This window comes from Rhea americana, unplaced genomic scaffold (genome assembly GCF_003343005.1).
Source record: "Rhea americana isolate MKP2758 unplaced genomic scaffold, rheAme1 scaffold_199, whole genome shotgun sequence".
In the NCBI taxonomy this organism is placed as follows: Eukaryota; Metazoa; Chordata; class Aves; order Rheiformes; family Rheidae; genus Rhea; species Rhea americana.
Window position 1 is genome coordinate 1,307,203 of NW_028186138.1, and position 19,816 is coordinate 1,327,018.

Sequence of the window (19,816 nt, forward strand, 5' to 3'; positions counted from 1 at the left end):
GGCTCACTATTTCTACTGTATGCTCAGGAGAGTCATTGCTTTCTGACTGGCAAACGGTTAGAAATCAAGAGGACAGATTATATGAAAGAAATTACGTAAATGTTTGAAAATCTACGCCAGTACAGTGAAGCCTTCTGAATTTTGCTATGTCCATCACCCTTCTAGGTTCTCATCTCCTCCTCTATCCAGCTGCTCTCATGCCATCCTCTTGAGGTTGTGCCTACCAATGACAGGTGGTCACAAATGACTGAAATATGAGTCCTTAAAAGTTGATAGAACTGTGTTTCCAACAGCACGTACTCTAGGAGGAAACCTAGAATACAGAGGCTCTTGGAAATGCTCTGTTCATAGAGATATTCACAGAAACAGAGGCATGGCTAAGTGGAGAAGGACTGGGCAGCAAGGGAGTGGAGATAAGAACAGGAGAATACAAATGGAGTGATTAAGGGCAAGACCAACTGAAGAAAGTAAAGATGGAAAATAGGAGAGGTGCAGAGCCCAAAGCTGTACAATGAAAGGTTTTGTAGACATTATAAGCTCTCATTTGATGAAGCATAGTCTTTCATTAAGCTCTTAATAATTTGAACTGCTTCCCTATCTTCCATATAATAGGTTTCTTCTGTCAACTCTGGATTTTTACAAGGGCTGTTAATACTACTAGAGCAATGTTTTACTACAATCATTTGCATTCTGTATTTCCAAATCTGCACTTCAGGTTCTTACTTATTATACTGATGTAAATTTAGAGATAAAATTTGAATAGAAAGTGAAGAGGTTGCACTACTAATCTGCTTTTCATTCTCCTTTTAGGATAGAAATACTTTTCTGCTTTTCATTTTCCATTTATGACAGAAATATCTTTATTTAAATACAATCACATAAAGACACAATAAAACATTTCATAGGACTGATCTAAAATTTTTCGTAAAATGAGATAACAATCCTTGATGGAAAGATTTTAAGAGACAAAAAGAATAACATAGCACATTTGCATATGGATTAATAAAACACCCAATTAAATTACTACCAGGACTGTAGCTTTGCTAATCTGCCAAACCCCAGTTGAAAGCCTTCAAAATACAACTTCTGTTTTTTATTTATCAGTAGTAGCATCACAACTTTTTGTTTCTGGTATCACACTACTAGCATGAGAAACTACTGCTGAACTGCTACACATTCCACACAACAGACAACTCACTTTATCCTCTGTTTAGTTATTTATTTATACCTTTTCTTAGTGAGGGCAAGGTGAATATAATATACCATCATCCCAATCTGGTCGTATTTTACCAATGTGAAATGTCTCCAAAAATGCAAAGCAGATGTTTTCGTGTAGGAAAACCAYGGTGTATAAATTCAGAAAAAAGACAGATTAATCCCAAAAGGTATTTTATATGAAGTCTTATAAGTCTCGATGACTTTACAGACACTAAAATTTTCAAATAAATTTCAAAGTGAAGGACTAAATGTAATAAAAAGATTCCTTTTCCTATGCTTACTCTGAAATATTCGTTATTTTCTTATATTTATCTCTTTACTTAAATGCCAGGTATTTCATTTCCGAATATGCATGGTAAGTTGCATTTTCTCAAGACACATCATGACCAAGCACTTACACTAGTCAGCAAAAGTGGCAAGAAAAATCATAAAAAGTGCAATTTAACACATGCATTTACAGACACAGCTGGACTTATTGGACTACGCAGAGCATTGCCCCCACACAAATTCACAGCTTTTAGACTAGAGGAGGTATTCCTTTACAATCTGCTTTATCACCCCTCCATTTAGTTATGTCATTGATACTGTTTCTAACTGAGAAGTGYGTATGTGTACTACTGTGTACTAGCTACAGACAAAGCAAGTGCACAGTTGTCCACTCCATTTCCTTTAGATTCACACTGATTCTTAATACAACTCCAATGTTTTCTATAAATCTCATAGAGAGTTTTCAATTTCGCTTTTATGTGGGAATCCCTGACTGGCAGATTGCTAACGCTTCTGGACTTCTCTCTTGCACAACATTTTCATTAGCAAGACAAAGGGCTCTGGAGTTGATACCAAATCTGGATTGGTGCTTTTCCTCCCCACTTACAGTTTACATTTGAACCTTCTTGAGTTTAAGCATTAAAAATACATGATAAATTTTGAACTATGAAATATTAAATACATGCCTTGTGGCTATGGAACTTCAACAGGTTTCAGGGTATATATTTTATATATATATAAAAAAATGGAAATTATTAGGAAAAATACCCTACGAGTCACTTAATATACCTTTACAGCCGCTATAGATGTCCAACAATGCACTACTTGTGGTTTCATAGCAAATGGAGCACTTAAATATTCATCCACTTTAATGTGAATTAGCAGTATGCTGTTTCTTATTTAAATCATTTAGCTTTTGAATATATAATAGAATTTCAAAGTATTTACCAATAAATAGCTTGATCTGCATGTGAATAACATTTTAAAAAGGAGAAAAATGTAAGAAATTCAACATCAAACAATTTGTTGGTGTCAGTAACGAAGTAATGTAGACCCCACAGATTCAAACTTACTAAAATTTTACATAGCGACCTTCTTAGCATTTTAAGCTGTTTCATGCTTTTATTCGTTTGGGGTATTTTTGTTTGTTTGTTTATTGGGGAGGTGCTTTTTTTTGTATTCTTGACTACTGAGAGATCCCCTTTCAGTAAAATAAAAACTGGTAGAAAATATCTTCATTCACAGGATTCCGCATATATTTGCTGTCTTCCAAAATGAAGCAATCTCCCAGTGACAGTTTTGAAAGTTGTGGAAATTCATTCAAATAAGACAATTTTTGGATTCGTTTGTGAAGCAGAATACTAACATCTAGCTATCACAAGAGAAGAGACTTGACTATGGAGAGTAACACTAAATATGCGATAAATTCTACTTAGTTACTTTAAAAGACTATTTTCCCAATAGGAAAATCAGGCATGATGATTGTCAAATAAATGAGGCAGAAAGAAACTATAGATGATCAGGATGACAGCTCAGACTAGTAAATTTGTGCAGTTCCAGCGTGGATCAGTCGTGATTGCTCAGAAACTCTCAGTGCTGAGAACTAGGATCTAGAACATGATTTCTTCTTCTTCAAGGACATTTCTTCTAGAGAAGAATAACTTTAAGAGATTCAAACATAGCTGTTTACATGTACGCGCTTACAGATATGTTAGGTGTGAAAACCTTTATATTGAGGTGAGATTTAGGAATCAATCTAGTTGCTTAAAGYTGGGAGTCCAGTGCTATTTGTGATATCTTTTGGAGACAGATCTAACTTCTTGCTCTGTGGATGGACTTCTTAGGTTTAGATGCCTCAGCAGTAAGGCAGATGCAAGGTAGACGACCCTCTACCTCATCTTCCAAGTACGCACTGTTCACGACTTTAAATAATGCTTTGAATTAAACCATTGACTATGAAAAGACAAACACTTAGCACAATTGCACCTACTTATATTTAGACAAGTACATTTATGGATCTTAATCTTGACATGAATCTTCTCAATTGTCCACTACGGATATACAGTACCATTCTGACACCCTACCCGTACCAGAGACACTTGCACACTGGCAGATAGGATACAGATCCTACAAAGGAATCATGACCTCCTAAAGTAGCAGTTGGACATAAGTCAGGAAATGCAAAGGTATTCAGTATGGCATTAAATGAGTATCTGTGGGTAAACTGAACAACAGTCCAAGAGATAACATTAAGGAAGTCCACAGATGAACTGGATTAAGAAGTCCTAGAAATTTCCTTAGTCCTACACTGCAATACTTAGTTCATTTCCTTCCTTGCTGCTCTGGATGACCCATACAGACATAATGGGTATGCAGCCTTGTGCTTGTACAAAATGATGAAATAGTTATTTTCAACTAAATGAAAATTCTGATATGACAATCTGTGATAAATGTTTAGAACAGATTTATTCTAAGACATTCCTACATCTGGCATGCTAACAGGAGCACCGTAGAGTTAAATGTATATTCTTAAAGACATAATCATAGCAGTTTTGCCCACAGAACAGGTAGGATGAGATTCTGTTCTCCTACATCTGAATTAGTCACCCCCCAGGCTTCCGTTATAGTCAATGCAGATAAGCTATTCCAAGGTTTGATTCATTTGATCTATTCAGACATCTACTTTTGAATGAGACTAATTGCATTTTACACTGCCTAGATCTCCACCGACTGTAAATGGATCCGAGGGCAACAAGCTCAGAGACATCTGCCCTGTACCAATTCCATACACAGCGATAAATGCAAACAAGAAGCATGTACCGAGTCCCCCATTTGCAATATTTTTGGCTGCAAAAACATYCCTATACTTACTATTTCAGACGGACTAGCGTATCCTCCCATAGGGAAGAAGACCTAGCTAGAGAAGTAGAAGTACACAGTATCAATGAYTTTCCAGGGTCTCAGGTAGAGTTCATAGGTTCTTTTCCATTCTCATAGACATCTGCTTCAGCTAGCAGTATACACTTTTCTCTGTTGTGAAGTTAATTAATGTTTGMAAACCACCAAAATCCTTATGCAAAAGGTGATCTAGAAATGTGAGGTATTGTTATTCTTTTTATTATACAGCTTGACTTTGGTCCTGACTGCCTATCCATACTACCTAGCTGTACTCAGATAAAAAGGTCACAATAAACCTCAGATTCCCACACTGTATGTATCTGAGGTTCATAAAACCAGAGTGATGTTTCAGTAATAGAAGGCTGCGACTCAGTGAAGACCTATTAGAGGTGACTTACCAATCATGGTTCTACCTACTGGGATGTTGGTTCACCAGAACCAAAGATTTTATCAGACACTGAATAAGTAAGTAAAAAACAGGTAATTGTTTGAACTAAAGTGAAAACCTTGAGTAACACTTACAGGTAAAGACAAGAGAGAGTGTAGGTTTATGGGAACGGGACTCTTCAGTTGATGGACTAGTAGTTTCTCATATACATATGATAACAAAGTTCTGAGTTGCCATAGGCAAACAATCAAACAAGAAAATTATATTAGCACTGAAGTCTTCAGTAAGGTGTAATTCAACTCACAGATCTACAATACTCTGTGAGGTGTCTACAGCTAACAAAATGCCTTCTAAGCCATTTCTATTACAGTCAACGGGGATACTGAGAGCTCAATTCAGTTGCTCACATACCGATGTCTACTGTCATTGGAGATGCTCTTGGGTATCCTACCTAAGCTCCAGCTGCCACTTCAGAGGAGCACATACGTTTTAAACCATGTAAATGTCTCAGAGAACCTAGATCACCTGCAATGCCAATGGGATATCTCTGTTTATTGCGTGCAATAAACTGATCACCTGAATTGGTCTGTTGCCTACGCTATACAGCTTAGACAAACACGGCTTGAGTCAGGTGTGTAAATACATATGTGTAATGCCTTTTGAGAATATCTAGTTACTCAAGATCCTTGCATGAGGCTGAGAGAGATTACACAAGACCTAAGAAAGACTGGAGTCCTCCTAACCTGCTAGCTGAGGGCCATACAGGCTCTCTAGAGGATGAAAAAGGTTGATTTTCTAAATAAAGACAAAAATCAGGAATCTATTAGAAAGTTTTTGGAGTACAGAACCAAAAAAATTTGATTTGTTTTGACAGGAGAGCAGAGAAGGCTTTACATTTAAGTGTGAACATATTCTATTGAGCATGGTAAACTCAGTAGGAGTACAATGACTTATAAGAGTTTCATATGAAACAGTGCCAACACCATCCATTTTGTTTTCTTAGGTATTCCAAGTCTTCACACATAGAATGTGTGCTGGCATCTTTTACTTTTATACAGAAAAAAYGAAAAGTCCTAGTCTGAATCTTTCCAAGCATTCTCAGCTGAAAYTTTCTAACGTTGACTCAGTTTGAGAGAAACTTTGTACCAATTCTAAAAACAGTTTTTTGTAGACTTGTAAAATAGAACTTTATATCCTATTAAATCCCAATATTAAAATTTCTTTTAATTAAGAATGATTTTAAAAAGCTTTGTAAATTATCAGATATATCTGCTATCAAAAAAATAATGGATATGTATACAGTGGGTTCTAGTAATTTATCATTTACATCTTAGCAGGAAGTATATTATTTGACTGAACAYACAGTTTCAGTGGCAATTTTCTCTTTAACATTCAAATTGCCAGCAACAGTTCCAATGAACAAAAACAGTAAAATAATTTCAGCTGGAATTAAAATGCATAATATTTATTTTTGTTTTAAAAGACTTTCCAGTACCACTTATATATATATATATATTTAATTTTAACTTTAGGATAAGTCAAAGTATAAAGGTAGCACACTACTCTGTTGCCACTTCTGAAACAGMCAGCAAAATCAGCCAAGTAAATACAGAACACCTAAGTTCCAAGAAGAGTACAGATGGAGTTGATGTTTCCAGGTCACTATAGAGTTTTCCATTTTTTAGCATTATGAAACCAAGAGGTTAACTATCTAGAAACAAAAAATCTTCATGTTAAGAGGACCAATTTTGGGATCAAATTTCCCCTGTTCAAATGTAGCTGCTAAGGGAATACAAACACAGTTCTTCTTGCTGGCTAAAGTTCGCTCACCAATTTTTGAAGCCTGGTATGGTAAGTGGACACTTTCATTTCTGCCTTACATTCCTGAATTCTTAACCATACCCAATTTCTTTACCAACCTATTTTTCTTAAGGCCTAAATATTTTATGCATCTGATATTTTTATGTACTTAGCTACACGGAGCAATTAGAATGCTGAGACTTCCTGGATACTAACATTTAAAGCTTTCATCACAAGGGAGAAGGAGTACGTCACGTACTCATAAGAAATAGAATCATTACCAACAACTGCTATTATTGGCATGTTCCAAATAAGCTCCAGATACTTTTTTTTTCCTTCTTAACCTCCTGTTACTCAGCAAAGATTTAAATCACTAAGCATCTCAGAAGATCAGGCAAAAAATATACTGGTGGGGAAAAAAAACTCACAAACCCTGCTCCTGTGGAGTATTCTAAATCAGACTTTTTCTGCCAAAAAACAAGGATATGTATGCAGGACATACAACTCCAAGTTAAGGTAATGTTATGATATAGTTTTCCACTTGCCCGAGAATTCAATATATGATAATAGTGTGTTCAATTGCAGTCTAACACTAATGCAAATCAGGTATTTTAGTTAGTTTTATTCATAGGTGCTGATTTTAAAAGCATCTTTAGCAACAGTGAGAAACTGAGATTAAACAGATTCATTCCTTCAAGACCTACTTAACTGTATGTCCATAGTTCTATGGGAATATATCCAAAAAGAGACTAGCTGTAGATTTCCCAGATGGAATTCATCATATCAATATATACATCTTTTATGATGGAAATCCACATCTGAGCTAGTCATCCCAGGCTCCTGTGTTGAGATAGCGGGCACTTTTCTGGATTGAATTTCTCCTTAGAGGTGCCCATCCAACCCCGCTCACCATACAGGCTATCAAGAGTTACCAGTAACAAGCAGCTACTGTTCACATAGAAACAACTTCAACATACACATTTACCAAATGAATATCACGTCCAATGACAGAAGTCTCAAAGACAAATTTGAGTCCATTTGACCATAATTTCTCTTTGCTTTAAAATCAGGATCATAAAAGCATGTAAAATATATCAAATACTGTGAGAAATAACAGATGTAAGTTATGAAAAGGAATTAATATGTTTCATCAAGAGTCACAGAATTTGCTAGGCAACACTTCCTAGTACCGTACGTACTGGGGTTGGCATTATCCACAGATAAAAGTAATGTTCCTATTTATTCCAGAAAATATTCAATACATCAAATGAAAGAACCAACAATATCAGAATTCTGATTGCGAGACCAGAGGCAGCAGAGAGCGACCGCTAGAAGCAGGGCTGGAAAGGAAGAGCTGCACTAATCCCCATAAAGAATTTAAAGCATGCCTCTGCTTGAAAACCACATCGATTCCAAGCAGTTGGACGGTGAGAGCAGGGGCAGAGGAAAGGGGTGTTTTCTGTCAGGCGGCGGGGCTGTTGTGAGGCAGCGGTGTTGTTTYACACACACCGGAGCCTGCACCAGACCGTGCGGTACCAGTACAGAGCCGTCCGTAGCAGCGCAAGTGAGAGGGACAGATCAGGATTTCACAGGCACCTGGCTTGAGAGCGGCCACACAGATCAAGCTTGGAAAGATTTCCTGACGCGCGCGCGGAAGCCAGGGCGAGTAAGATCACGGATTATTTGCAACAGGGACCCTGGGGAAGAAAGCAAAGTCTGAGATAAAGGAGGATGAACCAAACACGCAACTGTTATTAATTACTATGYCGTCAAAGGACTTAATGCAAGTTTTTTTTAATAAACTATTTGTTTTACAAAAGGGAGATATTGGCTATTAGATAACAAAGATCGCCACACCAGCCCTGACCCATACGATAAATACTGAGGATCACTGGATTTTTTTTTTTGCTCACTTAAGCCTAACTTTTTATTTAATACTGTCTCATTGATTTCATTTAGACCAAAAATAATCCCATCTTCTGAAGCAGTATTTAAAATAGATCATGCATTGCCAGCTCTTTCAAAGCAAATTTCTAAAAATGATCGAAAAGCACACGTGGCTCTGTGCTGGATAAACACTGAACAAACCCTGTCCCCTCTTCTTTTTCAGCCATTTCTTGAGATCAGCAAAGAAGAGTGCTGACTGTGATGTTCCCAAAACACACAGCAACCTGAAGGGATAGCAGTGCCYGGGCAGCAGGCGCAGCGGAGGCAGGCACGGCCGGGTCCCGACCGCAAGTTTTAGAGCTTGAAATTGCCGTTGGTAGTGAAAGACTTCACGCTTCTTAGTGCCAGCACAGCCTGTAAACAGCATCTTCCAAGGAGGAGGCACATTTCCCTAGCCAAGGCCTTTCTCTTTCTTTGGATTTCACCAATGCCAAGTATTTCAGCATTCCTGCTGTGCTAGTGACTGCTGGGGCAGTGAATCCTCTAATAAGAGCAAGAACAGAAGGAAAACGCTGTTTCCAAGTCAAGGGATTTCATCTTTTYTCCATTATACTACAAATACAGATTATTCGCTTGTATCATAGAATCAGTAAGGTTGGAAGGGACCTCTGGAGATCATCTAGTCCAACCTCCCTGCTCAGCAGGGTCACCTAGAGCATGTTATACAACTATATTGTATACAATATAGTTGAGCTAAAAATACAGCTTCTCTTGTAACAAACCTTAGCTCTTTACATGACCTGAAAATGCCCATATTCACTCTCTGCCAATCAATTTAGATCATTATTATCACTTACCAATTTAGATAATTATTTTTGCTAAGCACATTTAGCTGAAAGGGCTAACCTATTTGAGTCACTCTTTCAGCATGAAGCTACAATGAAAAGAATGGAAGTATGACACAGCCCAAATATAATCCTAAAGTCAACCACACTGCTCATGGGGAGGCAAATGCTTAAGGATTCCTTGGTAAATCAGGGCCTAAAACCCCAGATTTGCATTCAGTGGTAAACATCTTCTTATTCACATTTAATTCAAGTAGCTAAATTTTAACATTTCAAATATTTGCAATGGCTAGATTTCAGTGCTAAGTAGGCTAATTTGTGAAAACTAAATACAAATAAACTGAAGTCTGAGCGACCAAAGGCTCAAATTTACATGCAGACAGCATGATGTTCTCCAGCCATACCAGGAGAGCATTCTTCTGTGTGCTCATTTATCATACCAAATAATAAACACGAGCACGTTTAAACCTCTAGGATCAGCTAACTTTAAATTTGCTCCCGCTATGAAGTTGTTTTCATCAAAGCCAATGCTTACAGTYAGGTGCAGCCCTCTAAACGCCTTCCTTTGCTGTGACGGAAACACTYGCCCGGGGGGTAGGATTCGGCCGCCTGCAAATCAGCCTCTACCACCACTTGAGAAGCCTTGAAATACCCGACCGGGGCAGATGCGCAGCAAGCTGGCAGCAGGCCAGTCCTGCCGAAATACTCCCTCGTGCCAAAACTGAGAACTGCCCCTTGGCCCTCGGAGCGATTCAAACGACCCCGAAGCAAGCGCGGAGGGACCGAACAAGCCGCAGCGCGGACGAGACCGCCTGCAGCTTTCCCGGGACCCGCAGCAGAAACGAAGCAGAGATTTCAGCCCTCTGAAACGCCAGCTACTGCACCAAGGAACCAAAAGAAGGCCCAGACGCATGCAGAAACCCGGGTGGAACGTGTTTTTAAATGAATCCACAAATACATCGGTCCAGCAACAGCTGAAATTTCCAAGTAATCTGTTGAAAATGTCTGTAGGAAAAATAAACAGTGTTTTGTTATTGTTAACTTATCATGATAAGCTAATAGCAACAACACTGTTGTTACCTGTTCATACATGCAACGTTCCAAGAAATTCTTTCAATTCACTTTTGAGTAAAAATATAAGTTTTGAATCATGCATGAGAAAGAAAAGTATTTTATGAACAACCCTTAAGTGATACCTTATCATATTTCAATTTTTACAGGACTCCAGCCTATCCCATTTTACTCTCTTAATTCAGGAGAGTTTTTTCACACACTTAGAAACAATTAAGTGTCTCCATATGGAAGAAAAAAGTGAAATTACTATTAATTTCATCTTCATTATGACTGTATTAATACTAATCTGCTATTGCTCCATATTAACTTGTTAATTCTACCTAACAAGTTAATTCTAAATTTGTTAATTTAAATTGTTTTATTATATTATGTTTTAGCCGCTTATTTTATTTTTTTTCCTATGGAAATATTTAAATTACTGTTAAAATATCTGAAAAGTCTAAGGATACTAAAGATATACAAACATTACTGCTAGGGCTGCAGTCTTAACTCTTTCTCCACTCTCCTTTGTGGACAGATATTTAAATGCTTCAGCATAATCACAATCTATTGCTTATATAAAAAGGTTATTTTAAAATATATTTACAGTATATGGGTTTTCATAGCATCGTGTTAAAATACATGAAAAATCAGTCAACTAAGAACACCATAAATTCCTCAAGACAAAACCACAGAGTATTAGTAGTTAGAACCAAAARATAGGAATACTGGAAGGTAATGAAATTTTTCATACATGCAGCTTTAAAGGAAATGCATCAAGAAGTTTTCACTGAGTAATATTTTCAGCCTGTCTCTCTTTCTTTCATGACCAGAACATCTTGCATGAACATAGGTTGCTGTTCATTTTGGTTCTTCTTGCAGTTCTTTCAGCTAAGATTTTGTTGTAGATGGTGACTACAGGTGCTGGGCATATTTACGAAAGAACACAAAAGTGGAGAGGTAGTTTTTATGTTTTGTTTTGCTCTGAAAAAGTGTAATGGTGATGCCGGTATCTTTGAGAAGAGAGTCCACACAGGAAGAGCCTGGCTGCCCAAGAATACTCTGTTCCTTGCACTCCAGATTCAGAAACAAGAAAACTTTGCTCCATTGGTCAAGCTTTGGGGTAAGTCATAATAACTGATGAGATTTTTCCTTAGGGTAAGTAAGACCAGCCCCATGAGAGAGGTCAATAGACTGTGGCACATTTATCATTATTCATCACTAGCTGGAATTAGGGAACAGAAAAGTACRAATGGTATCTAACGGTTTCTTGCATTTAATGACTTCCTGGTTTTTGAATCTGTTAACCTATTTCATGGGTAAACTAATTTCTAAGTAAAGAACACTCGAAACTCAGCCTGATCACTACTGCACAATCTGAGGCTCATCAAAACGTTTTTATGTATTAACATGCATGATTTGATGCTGATGAAGGCTGTCCAGTCTGCGTAGCTTTTCCTTGCATACATAAAAATATTGGCATTTTCATGTCTTTAAGATCTTTTCATTGGTTTTCCTATTATATTCTGATACTTTCAACTATATCCCTGCAGCTTTGCCTCCTTTTCTTCTAGTTTCAAGCAATATCACAACGCTTCCTAAAACCCTTCCACAATACTTTCTGCTTTGACTACCTTTCTAACCTTAGCATGGGCTTACTCTAATACCTGACCTTTTAGCTGATATATTACTGTATTAAGTACATGGAAATACAAATATTAACATGGTAAGCTTTACTCGTAGCACGGATCTTTCAAGCAGGCAAGCAAAATTTTGTCTTTCAACATTGTAATCACGATGCAAGTCTTCACCCATTCTCTAGTCTCCTGGATTTCTCACTTAGCAGTTTGCTAAGTTTCAGTGTCCATGTACRTGCTGTGTAGTAACAGATGGAAAATTATCAGAACATTTTAAATAAAATTTCATCAAAGTAAGTAAGAATTCCCCAAAGTTTTTAAAATAACGAAATATAATTTAAAGAAATTAATAAACAGATGGAAAAGATTATTTTAAAGCCAGCCGAAGAAATGCATTTGTTATCTCCATAAAAAACTGCTACGAAAAACAAAATGTACTTTATTACTTGGGTACACAACAAAGTAGCAGGTTATTTACAAAGAGGTACCAGGCAAACTCCTGAAAAAGACAGTAGTCTGAATATAATATAACTCTATGGGAGAATCTYTTGTATACATTTGATCAAAAAAGAATTCCACAGTCTAGTATATACTGTAGTTCTTGGCTTTGTATTTTCACTTCATTTGTAGGACTSTAATTCATAACAATTTTACAAAGTGAAAGAAACAGAAATTCACGGGGAATCAATGGGAGTGCTGACACTGGTTAGCAAAGAAAGTACACTTTTAAATTATACAATAAAAAGAGTATCTGAAAGTAGAAATTGCTTCATAACAGAAGTTTTTTGAATGATTTCCACCTAAAAAAGGGCTTGCATGGTCTAAAAGATAACGGTATTAATGTACCATATGAGATATTTACTAAAGCATGTACAATCTCCAAAAGCACCAGAAAACAACAAAAAAAAAATTTGCAATATAGTAGTTAGTAAGAAAAGGAATTAAATAAATGGCAAAAAGAAAAGAAAACTCAAAACCAATATCAAATAAAATTACCTACTATAAATGGTCTCAAGAATGAACACATACTGCTAACTGGTTGATCTAAAGATATTTCCACTGATTTATGTAACCTTTAACAATTTATTTTGGCCCTTGGAGGAAAAAGAGAGACACTTTGGGAAGCATCTAAAATTAATGTAACATTTCTTAATTTGAAAGGAAATGGAAGAAACTTTCAGACTATTGAATTTAACTATTTAGATCTATTACAACGCTTTAATCATCTGTTTCATTATTTTAAAAGGTCAAAATATGTTTCTTTGAATTCATAATGTAATACACAACTTTATAAGTATTACTGCAATTCAAATCTTGAAATGTATTAAATAGTCCAGGTTTTCCTCAGAGAGGTGAGTATAAGCATGTATTAATTTACAGAGGTAGAAATGAGGCTGAAAAAACAACGTAATGACAAAGCAGCTTCCTCTTTCAGAAGTATCATCTACGTTAAGATTYTGAAGTAGTAAAATTCGAAATTATCATTTAAGAAAAGTGTTATTCAATTATTTTTATACTTCATAGTAGTAATATTATCATAAAAGAATAGGATACCATATACCTTATACCCCTCTTAAGTTTTACCAAAATTTATTTTGAGACAGCTCACCTTTCATACTCACCTCTTGCATAAACAATAAAAAGTGAGAYACATGAAGATGGGATATGTTATGAAATAAAATACATTTCAGGACAGACAGCAAAAGTAATGGTGCACTTTCAGACGCTCTGCTGCATTTTCTGTATAAAATGCTGTAAAGCACTCTCTGCAGATACTTGTGACAAAAGCCTTTTAATCTACAAGTCATAATATATTGCAATTTAAATAAACTATATGCGGCGAAGGAACCATGCCTAGGCTACGTGCAACATTTTGACTCCTCAGCCTGCTGAAACTTACAGAAAAGAACAGTAGTCCTCTTCGTCCATTTGAATTCCAACAAGAAGACAGCAAACTAATTTCTGAGCACATGATTTTGCTACTTCCTGTATAGCTACTAAAAAAACATTACTTACATTAGGTATTTTTAAAGCAAGTCTCTTCAGTAACAGAGTTATTCTCCTAAACCCAATAATTTGTCTAAATTTGAATATTAATTTTTGATACTCGAGGCCTGAATACAAACTACAGTAACTACTCCTTAATGGCACTACTTGTAAACGGGCCCTTAAATGCATAAGTGCAACATTTTTAATTGAACATAAAAATYGAATTGCAATGTGTAACTGCAATACCTAACGCAGCAACTTTTTTTCAAAATGTCTTATCTTTAAGAAAAACACTACGGCAAAGAYACCCCTGAAACAGAGTCGGCCACAAAACAGGCGAGGCACTGGATGACAAAGCCACAAGTTGCCATCAAAGGAAGGACAAAGCTAGTTTCATGTTCCGCAGCCAGAGAGAGCTAGAAACATCAAAGGGGCTTGAATTTTACTGCACAGGAAAGGTGAACCTTGTGTCACTCTTACCAATGGGAGCCCAAAATCTTCCCAGCTAGAGGATATTAATACTCCTTACTTACAGGACATCTTCTTGCTACAGAATGTCTCCATGCCCCAATTTGAAAAGACAAAATAAGCATTATAAAGCCTACAGATTATTTCATCTACATCGTGTTAGCATGAGGAAGGCTGCTTAAGGGAGTAATAGAAAAGTCACACAGACGCACAATTTTTTCAAGAAACTTAACTTCGGTTTCTTTCCTAGTATAAAAAAAGGCCCAGACTCCTACTGTAGCTTCACTTACAGAGGATCTGAAAGCCTGGGGGATCAAAGGAAGAAAAGCGAGCTATGCCCCGCTTTCCACCCATCAGGGAAGATGATTGTTATCAATCGCTAAAATGAAAGAATTCGTTCATTTAAGGTGAAATCTGCTGCCGTGCAGAGGATACAAAGTAGGCCTTGCACTGATTCTCTTTAGAGAGAATTTCACATCGCATAAAYGAAGCAAAGCGTCATCTTTTCCTCTTACTTTGTCTCTGTTTGGACAAATTCRACTGAGTAAGAGCGTTTATACTCTGTAGCTTTAAATCCCAAAGACTTATTAAGTCATAAATCAATAAGAAAGTGAGAATGGAAGATCCTCCGGGTGGGTTTTTTTTYCCTCCCACCCCCATTTATAGATCCCCAGAAGAGAATAAACGGTGTAGTAACTTCTTGAAATTCTTTCTCTACTGCCTGCCATTTAGGGGGAAAAACAAGGTCAAAAATAACCTCCCACTTGAGGCTATTGAAGCTATTTGTTCTGTACTATTTTTATGGGCTACTTGTGAAGCTAGAAAGAAAGTGCGAAAACTGGGAAGTTCTTTCCACTTCTCACCACCAATAAAACATGCAATAATACAAAAATACACTTCTGTAGCCCTGCAGCTACATGAGCTCTAAAAATGACAATGCAYTGGCAAAATGGTTTGGACAAAGCTTCCTAAAAAGCTAAGCTGATTATCTGCATCATTAATAATACTGGATACAGTTTCTATAAAAAGTCATCAGCCTACCCAATTGCAAAATTATCAGAATTGCTGGATAGCTTGCTGATATTTTATAATATATAATTTATACAATATTATTAAGGCATTACAAAGTTTTAYACTGCAAGTCACTGTCAAGAAGGAAGGAAGGCACCACAGCAAGCTAATTCAGTTGACCTCCTTTGCATGAAAACAAATCTAGTGCAGGGAATCGACTTATTAAAAAACCCTTGCATGTTAAGGGCAATTAGATTCTAGATAAGCTTAAACAATTAATTCGCATTCTCACCCACCCCTAGAGCTTACTGAAAATACAGCAACATAACTCTTCCTAAATTAAAAGATAAAAAGGTGGAAAATAAGGAGGTAGGTCAAAAAAATGCTTTGACTTTCCATCCTCAGTGCTGACCTGTTGCCTCTACGGTACTGCAGGAGATTTTCTCTCTGAAAGGCGGCGTGCCAGAGGCTGACGGCTGCTGCACCAGCCTCGCAGCTTCCACAGCGAAACACGCGTCGGGCACCCTAAATGAGCGCTACCCAAGGGAGCGCTGTCCAGTACTTCCTAAATCTGTATTTTCTTTGYTTCACGCTTTCCTTTCTAAGCCTGTTTCCAACTGTTTTATCAAGACGTAACCTTTGAGTTTGCTAGATTAGAACTTCTTTTGCAACATCTAATTCAGTGTTCAAACTGAACTCAGGTCAGTTTGACAAACTCCTCTCCTTCRAGGTGACAAATTTACATTTGAAAGAGGGTATTCAAGGGGGGGGGGGCTACAAGATTAAGAGCGATGGGTGGAGAAGGAGCACCTACGAAGGACACAAGAAAGGGAGCGACAGACCGATAGGAAGCTCTCATGCACACCTCTTGTATCACAAGAGGTGCATATTTGTACAATCTCCATCTCCAAATTACAGGTTTTACTATTTCTTGATTTACGTAGCTATTTGATCATATTTTTGATCTGTTTCATTATTGTCAATTTGTCCACTTGGTTAGACATAGATGTAACAACATCTACTGAAGACAATAGATACTGATTCCTTTTCTGATATAAAAACCTTCAGCTATGGAAAACCTACTGTATATCAGCTGTCTGCAAGTGTATATCACATTTACTGCCAAGAGCAGGGGGAGAAAGGTATTTTTAAATAGCAGGAACATATACTTATAAAACCATAAAAAATTGTGGAGGGCTGAAGGCTAACGCGATATTGGAAGGATTTTGTTGTTCATTTTTCCAAATTGGCAGGGAAAGTGAAATATGAAAAACACAGAATGAAAATGTGTAGCAAATGAGTAACTTTTATGCACAAAAATAGTGTTTAAGAAATCATAGTGAGAAAAAAGTGAGATCAAATGTATGAGCATGCGTAGAAACACTAATTGAGAAATCTAATCGCAATGCTTCCCATCTTTTCATCACAACTGTGTACTAAATACACAAACCGCTACTTGACATTTCCTAAATAAATATAATAGGAAAAGTACTTATTTTACTTGAATGAATCATTTTGGTCCCTATGACAGAAATTAGCTGTGGTGATGAATAATCTCTTTCAGGAAATATAATTCTCTAATGGAGATATTTATGGATTGAAATATGAGAAGTTGTGGCCTCGGCCAGGTCTACTTTAAAAGGGGTTCTGATTCATCCATGCCTACTTCTACTTAAATTTGATCATAGCTGTTGACATACTGTATCTGCCATGCATAGATGTATTTTTCTACTAGAGGTAAGAAAGCCATATGGTTCGTGGATGCCTATGAGTTTTTGCAAGGCAAATTGAACGATATTTTTTTTCTGTAGTCGAACAGAACTATCCATTTAACAAGCACAATATTTTACATTCAGATGGGATACTCTGGTCCATATATTATATTTCTAAGAACGGAAATTCTCTCTTAAATACAATCATAATAGATGAGCTAACATTAACTTTCTGCATTAGTGGTACTCAGTCCTCTGTTTACCACGCATAGTTAAATAAACTAATTCACTGTAGTGAGGAACTGAAACAGCTAATAAGAATTGTCTTGTTCATGCAGTAGAACTGAAGCAGCTGTTTTTGTGTGACTGCTGTAGTTTGAAAGGGCCCCCTGATGGCACACCTCTGAAAAAACACGAGTGTATTTCAGTGTTCCTTCTACTACCAAAACTACTCTCAGGATTATTATAGCTATACAGGGGGATTGCTTTGACGATGTGTAATTGCAAATTGGGCGGGAGGGGGTGCAGGGGGGAGGAATGTTCCCTGCTATTAAACACAGATGTAAAATAACATTTTTCCACGTTTGCTAAGCACCAAAGAAACGATCCCATAAATTATTCCAATTTCCATAATTTAATCAGATAAGCTCTCAATCAAGCTGAAATTCAGTCACTGAGACAGCATTTATGAATACTTTCTGTCAGACCATCCGCTGTGCAAATAAAATGCTGTGAGGTGGCAACTTGACCAGGATGGTCAACAGCCAGGGAACCCACAGAGGTGATCATGTGGCTGGGATGCTACACGGTGTTACGACACCGTGAAAACTGAACACCCACGCATTTCTCAGGATCAGGCAGAGCGACTGTTCAGGTATCACACCTGCTAATTAATATTAACTTACTTTACACATTGGACCTTATCAGAATACAATTGTTAGTTAACCATAATGGACTCTGAGGTGCCCAACACTTTTTAGAGGTTGATTTGMTAAGTTTTTGCTTTAATAGCTTGCCATAACCAACAATATCACCTCCAATACTGGTGGGACTTTTCCCTACGTAACTGTGAAACTGCAATGCCATTAAGTCATTAGGAATATTACCAAAAATTCAGCGGAGCTTGGATTCCACCGCACAAGTTGACATTACAAACACATATCACATTCCCCTCAGTGTCTCTGCCAAGCAGTCTTTGTTTCCTGGTTCTTAAGTGCTCCTTTAAAGCATGTAAGCCTTGATTCTTAGTATAATTTAAAATTATACTGAATGTTAAAATAATTTTCAAAGAGGGCCTAAAAGTTTTAAAAAGGTAACTACTGCATTGTTCTAATGAAAACTGGATATATGCTAGAAGCAAATATCACTTCATAGTACTAAAATGAAAAGCTAAAAATAATGAGCAAACTTATTTGACAGCCCTAGTTTCTACTTCATGTTTAATTGAACAATGGCATAATAAACGCATTCTTTAACTTAGAAATATTATGTCAGATCACATAGGGCCTGACTATAGCATTCGGACTTAAATCTCCAATGCGTAAATTGSAGAGAACATTCTAATTCAAGAAACTGCTAAACATCTTCTGATTCCATTTTAAGCAAATACCAGACATCTTGAAAAGCAAGCTAAATGATTGGGGGACACACARTCTTTTAAACAAAAAAGCTAAAATCTGGTTAACACTGTAAAAATTGCTACACCTAATTTAAACTTGCAAATTTGAAGGAAAATTCTTTGTRTAATCCACCTGAAAATGACTTTTGAAAATCTAATTGCTATGTTGCTGAAAGCACAGTAATATAAAACCTCTACTATTCCTATTTCAGCTATTCTCCAGATAAAACACTAAGATGAAATGGAAGCTGATCATAGATACATAATGCAGCTGTGTTAAATACATTCGCATTATAAAACAGTATCTTCACCTGCTCTACACCACAGTCACTTTTTTACACTAACCTAGTACAACCAGCACACTCCCCTGATAGACCCCAAACTATGTTACAAAGGATGCAGCTTTCTGACCCCGTATGCCAGACGTCTCAGTCACCTGCACTTGGATTTAACAGTCACGTTCCGGAGTCACGTTCACTTCCACCCAGAAGCATGCTTGCTTCCAGTCAGGTACTACATAACTAACTTAAAGTACTCAGGATTTTGAATTTTGGTAGCGCTCCGTTTCTGAAGCTACTCCGAAGTGCGCAGAAACATACGCCAGACGCTGCAGCAATTAGAAGAGCACTTCGGCTGCGCAGCCTAGTTCTCGGGCTCGCACCTCCTGGGGTGAGCGGAGCGCTTGATTTTGAGCGCTTTAAATTGGAGGAGATTCAAATCTCACCTGCTCCCAAGACGCATTAAACCGGTGTAAGCCGCTGCCCGTAACAAAACACGAGCGGCAACAAACAAAGGATTTRCAGCTAGGGGCTAAAACCCCTTCGAAGTTTTAGGGAAGTTGAGTCTGAGCCACTTAGGCGCGTCTCTAAGCAAGCGCCAAGCTGCAGGAGACCGAAACCGCTGCGAAAACTGGGGCACTAACAGCGCGCGAAGTAGGTTACGAAGACGGACGAGAGCCAGGGCAGCGCGAGGGACCCGCCTCGGCGCCCTGCGCCCGCGCGCACCGCCCGCGCCCGCGGGGCGCA